The following is a 6,062-nucleotide window of genomic DNA, read 5'->3' as shown; positions in this document are numbered from 1 at the left end:
CAGGGCTCGCTCTGCCCCCCGCGCCCGAGCTGCTCGGAGCTGCGGCGACAGCCGCAAAGCGGCGGCCGCGGCGCGCTGCCGGGTGCCAGGCGCCCGCCCTCGCGCCGAGCAGCGGCCGTACAAGCAAGCCCGCTGCCCGCTAACCTTCACGCGCTGCACTTCAAAGCTTTCTAATCACCACGCTGCAGCGCTGCTGCGCTTCGATTTTTCTTCATACGCCAACTTCCCCATTCCCAGGACTGGAGCTACGCTGGCTGACTGCATGGCCGCGCGCCCAGGTGCTCTTCCTTCACAGACATCTCGCCCAAGATCTACTTTACAAGTTAAGATCCAGAAGTCTAAACTCAGAAGTTAATTAAGCTTTAAGGTGCTAGTTTAACTGCAACGCTAACGCGTACCGCACTAGGTTGGCTGAGAGGGTTCAGGCAGAGACTATTTTTGCCGCATAGGAGAGTGTGTCTCTATAAATACACACACAAACATTCATATTTATTTACATCACTCTCCACTCCCTTACTGTATTTCTTTTTGACAAGAGTCCAAAACAAATTGTGTGATTTTTTTTTCAAGTACTGCTGAGATACATTTTTCACTGTGAAATACAAAGTGACATTTTCTTAAAGATTTTGTTCTTTTTCCAGTTTTTGATACAAACGAGAAGTCCAGTTCTAATGCAGTCTGAGCTGCCTAAACCAGATAATGAATTTTTCATTATTGCAGCCTATTTCAGTAAAGAAAATAATAGTCTCTTATTCCTTCCTCCCCCATGTTATCCAGATTTCTCAAAGGCCAATTAGTACTGTGCTGACATATATACAGTTCTATTTTTGTTTGCTTTAAAACTGTTCTGATTTCTTACAGGATAGAAAAACATGTAGCTGAGAAGTTTACCAGCTGTTTGAGCAATGATGTAATATATGTATATCACACATCTATATTTTGTTGCTTTACTTAACACTTAAAACCTCTTTACTTGTACATGGAGTTCTGTTTTCAAGACTGCAGTATTATTGCTCAGATCTGTTTGTGACAAAAAAATCGAGATCGAAGTCCGGCCTTCTTTAAAATAACATATCAAAAGTACTAAACAAAATAAGTTTCCCATCATCATGGGATATTTATATATCATGGGGTATGGGATATTCCATATCATGAAATAGTCATTTATGCTCAAGAGTACATGTCATTTCAAGATTTTTTAACACAAAATTCTAGTTATAACTGCACAGGTATCATAGGAATGATTTTGGATTCCAAAGCAGTTTTTAGCTTTAGTCAAATAGAAATTAAGCACTCAATGAGCAACCTACTGTAAGTGATAAAGTTTCTACAAGCTAACTTCTGAACTTAAAAGAAATTAGGTGTTGATACTAGTACTAATCTACACATCTTTAGACTAGAGTTTTTGTTCAACAAAATTTTTAATGTAGCTCACTTATCACCTGTTGTATATCATACAAAGAAAGTCCTGTAATAAGCTATACTTCAGGTAGTAACCAATAACCAAATTATTTTATATAGACTAATTCTCTATTATAAAGTCGCTCACTAAAGCAAATAAAGGCATCACACAATGAAGCTGGCTATTCTAACTTATTGAATGGTTTCTATTACCTGAATAGCTAGGCTATTCACTTTACATGCCAGACCTTTATTATCTTAACAAATATATATGCTTTCTTCTTTCTTTCTTTCTTTCTTTCTTTGGGTGAAGTTAATAATTCAGACTAGTTTAAGGTATGCAGTCACTATGGTACCTCAAATGACTGAGAATGCTCATAACTGAGACAACCAATTTCAAATACAATGTATTTAGGTGTGTTAATGAAAAATCTTACTCTCAAATGCATAGTTTATGAAAAGATCTACCAACCAGCTCATTCTTAATTGAGCTTATTTGTAGCTATAATGAAATATCTGAAGTTTTGTCAAGTCCCAATCAGCAACTCCTGAATTACCTAGGCATGAAAGCATTAAACCTCTTCTAGATCAGAGGAAGTTCATCTAGATCTACCTTAGTACACAGGAAGTGAGAACATGACACGGAATGCTTAACCCCTGCTCTAGAATTTAGTCTGACTAATATTTTTTTAATTGGTATTTTCACTTAGCTACACATTTGATACTCAGTGAAATACAGAACATACAGAAGTGTTTGATACAATCTGTGTTGCAGACTGATGCAAATGTGCTAAATTAGCCTTTGTCTTCTAGTTTATAAAACTTTCATACACAAAAAAAGCTATGTATTTGTAATAACCTTGTAGTCAGCTATTTGCCTTGCCCTCTCTCAATGCTACCTAATAATTTGGAGAGAAGCCAATCTCTTCTAGTGTCATTAAAAAAACAAGAGATTTGAAGAACTTAGAACTTTCTAATTGCAAACATTACAAACTATATTTTCATAAGTGCAGTTGCTTTAATGTATACATGGAAAAGAAGCAAACAGGTACTTAATTAACTTGATAAATATGTTACCTTCTGAAACTAAACAGAAATGAAGATGTATGCACTCTTGAACAGTTCTCAGTATATACAACTGCAGATAGAGAACTAATTAAGGAAAACTACACAGTAACAAGTATTAAGACTTGAATAAGTATCATAAAAGTTTTAAATTCCTCTTAACACTTAATAGGATTTCTTTTTTATTGCAATATATTATATACCAAGAGACAATAAAGAGGAGAATGTTCCTTAAGAGGAACAAAGTCAGACAGAGAATGAAGAGCCTGTGCTGTCAACTAAGCAGCGATCAAGAATTAGATTTTTCTCTAAACCAGATCTTTTCAGAAAGCAAGAGGAAACCAAATGACTCCATCTATTCAAGCTTTAGTTTTGCAGTTTGGGTGACTAGTAATGACAGTGACAAATACAAACAGAAGTCATCTGCCAGTTTTAAAAAAACAGAAGTAAATCCAAAGGGATTAATTGATATCAGACCTCCAAAGAGAGATGTGGTTTAATATCAAAAAGCAGTTTTGATTACCAGATATTGATTCAGGTCCAAGCAAGACGGATTTATTTCATCACAGCCTTCTCCTAAAGCAGTTCTTGCTGAAAGTAGTAGTCTGGTTTCCCGTATGCCATCTGTAAAGAGCAATATAACAACATAAAGGGATCAAAAAAAGACAGCAAAAAAGATGCAAAAAAGACAGTGTAAGGTTTCAAAATCCTGCACCCCCTGTTTAACTTTAATAAGCAGCAAAGGCTGGAGCATGGACAGCTCTACCGTATATAGGTTGAGATACAAATTGGTTGAGATGAATAATTGCCAGACACCACAAAGTCATAATTCAGCAGAATACTCTGCTGCTACCATAAAAAAGACATATGTAGGGCACACTTCCAAAATGATGGCACCAGAAAAAAACAGCATACAATACTACGCCCAATGTAAAGTTGGGTTAACTTGTAGTGCAGATTATTGCAACACATAAATATTTTTGGAGCTACTGTCACCAGCAGAGGAGTCAATCCTTACTTTAAAATGACACTCATTTATAAAAGTCCTGTTTTTTGAGATTTTTATACTTTTTCTACCTCCAAATTGAGAATAACCTTTTTTTATAACTAAAAAAAACCCAAAGGAATCAGCTAAGTTTCAAATTTTTCTTCTAAATTCACAATAATAAAACATATGTTTGAAGTAGAAAACCTCTCTAATCTGTAATACATTCAATTCAATTTCTATTCCTATGAAGTAACTGCACTTCAATTCCTCTTTCTTCAATTCCTATTAAGTAACTGCATTTGTTGACAGCATCTTACACTTCTACTTGCAGTTCACCTTTATTTTGTAGGTGAATATATGAAGCAAAGATTTGATTTGTCAGCTGCTCGGGGAAAAATGCTAGGTTTCTAAAACATCCATCAAACTTTGCTTTTCTTTTTTCCTTAATGAATTGTATGTTTGACAGGCGAAGCAGGAGGGAGTAAGAGACAAAACATATTTTGTTTCAAGTGTGAACAAAATTATCAGTCAGCAATCTCTCTGACATAAGGAAGGACACAGCCTTATTCTTATACTCAGGTTACCTGTAATACTAGTTATTTTAATACACAGTACAACTCCAAGTATTTTTTTTTGGGGGGGGGAGGGCAAAATAAGTACAAATATATTCACTACTCATTAGTAATGTAACAGTTCCAATAATTTTAGTAGTACTATTACACATTTTATCGTAATTATAAAACTAAATGTGAACAGTTAACAACATGTGAAAAACACACTGTGTTCCAGAAAACTGTTTGAAAAACACAAAATCTACCCTAAGTGTAACTAACTTGAGAACCTCAGAGAGACTAGAGAAGCAAAGCTACCATGCAGGTTGCCCTTTCTTGGAATGACAGCTGCATTTGTTCAGTATTAAATCTAAGGCTCAACTCTCTCTATCAGCAGCTAATGAAGGATGTTTAGCTTAGTTACGTAGGTTGCTACTGATTCTCAAATCTGTGGCATATACTAAATAGCTGAGCCCATGAGATCAAGCAAACAAATTTAATTCAATAAAAATACGCTGCATTTCACCAAGCAAATATTACTACAATGATGGCCAGTGCAATGGGAAAACCAGGTTACTCTTAAAAATCAGTTGGTGATCTCTCCCTGGAGACCCAGCTCCATTCCACCACACAGTTGTCCTTGAGGCACTGTCTTCCCAAGGCACCTGCTGCTTCAAAGCCTCGGCTCACGGCTGTGCTGTCCTTGGCCAACTTCTGCAGCTCGGGTCCCAACACCACCTATTCCCCTCGGACTGAGTACTGCCACCTTGGGCTCAGGGGGCTGTTGGACAACTTTCTTCCTTGGCAAGGCCTCTGCCACTGCTGACTGCACTTGCACTACACGCTTGCAAGCGCACTCTGCCTTCTCTTTCCAGAACAGCATGTGTGGGAACTGAACCATGCCAGAAGCAAGTTACTGGTGGTATCGCAAAGATTTGATTTGCCTCTTAATTACTAGTTAAATACCGCTATCTCTAAATTTGCCTGTTAATTTATTTGCCTGTTAATTACTAGTTGAATACAGCTACCGCTAAATCTTTTGTTTAAGCTCTCTGAGCAAAGACTACTGGATCATTTCTTAAAAAAAAAGTGGTAAAATAAGATCAAAATTTCAGGCTTCAGCCAATGCAGTGCAAAAATAGAAGAACCTCTACTGCTATTTCAGCTAACCTCCTACTGAGCACCATTTAACAATGTAGATGGATTCGCTGGGGGCTGTGTGCGTAGAATAAATTGCTTATACTGAAAAGGCAAAACCTTATCTTGAAGAATCTTTAAGAACTCTCTCCTTTCAAAGCTCATAATTCTGCATCTTCTGCTCTCTGCAGCAAACACCTCCAAATGCTGGGGGATTTTCCCTTTGTTTGCATTCTGCTGGCATTCTGGAGAAGATCGTCTGCCATGAGGCATCTAAACCTGCAGCGCGTGCCCCAACCCTGCACACTGTCCTTGCCCACGGCTTCAATTTTCTGCTCTGGTACAACGCCTTCTCCTGTGGACAGCTGTTTCCTCCCACAGGACAGGTGTAGGGACGTCTTGCTGGGTGTAGAGCCGTGTTTATGGTTATTCTGTAGTGATGCGTGAAAGCGTTCACGTTCTTATTTTAACAGGAGGAAGAACGCTTCTTCCACGCCACTTGAGGCATAGCAGTTCCTCTGGCCTTGTTTTTCATCAAGCTAAATTCGTGATCAGTCATGATCCCCCACACCCTCCTGGCATCTCCTCAGCAAGTTTCCGTCACTTCTTTCCTGGTGGAGCTCATCCAGTCCTTCCATTCTGAAAGGGAAAGACCCGTCCTCTGCATCCATGGTATTTCAGAAACAGCAGTTTTAGGACTTGTTTTCTTCTTCCCCGTTGGCAGCTGCATTACAGCTTGTCCTGCCCCACAGCGGCCGACAGGGCTGCTCCCCCGCACCGTTACACGGCAAAACCGACAGCGGAGGGGCCCTCTCGAGTCTAACGGGCGCTGCCGCCCGTCAGGGCCGCCCGTCGCCGCACGGCGAGGCCCGGAGCTCCGAGGGAGCCCTGGGGCGGCGGGGGGCGGCGGGGGGACATCC

At 39.5% G+C, this 6,062-nt stretch overlaps 1 protein-coding gene across 3 annotated transcripts in view; it reads right to left on the bottom strand.

The window, feature by feature from the left end:
• The window catches only part of BFAR (bifunctional apoptosis regulator), a 13,540-nt gene extending 7,514 nt beyond the window's left edge, over positions 1-6,026 (bottom strand). For 2 of the 3 annotated variants that reach the window (XM_026061877.1, XM_026061878.1), the window contains exons 1-2: positions 5,263-6,026; positions 2,990-3,090 (exon numbers count right to left, since the gene is read on the bottom strand). The gene's annotated coding sequence lies outside the window, so the exon portion shown is untranslated. Of the gene's footprint in view, positions 1-144; positions 315-2,989; positions 3,091-5,262 lie in introns of all 3 variants that reach the window. The other variant, XM_026061876.1, reaches the window with a different exon arrangement.
• Positions 6,027-6,062: the final 36 nt, after the last annotated feature.

Source organism: Apteryx rowi, unplaced genomic scaffold, assembly GCF_003343035.1.
Source record: "Apteryx rowi isolate R43461 unplaced genomic scaffold, aptRow1 scaffold_186, whole genome shotgun sequence".
NCBI lineage: Eukaryota > Metazoa > Chordata > Aves > Apterygiformes > Apterygidae > Apteryx > Apteryx rowi.
This window is presented reverse-complemented; position numbering and strand designations above follow the sequence as displayed.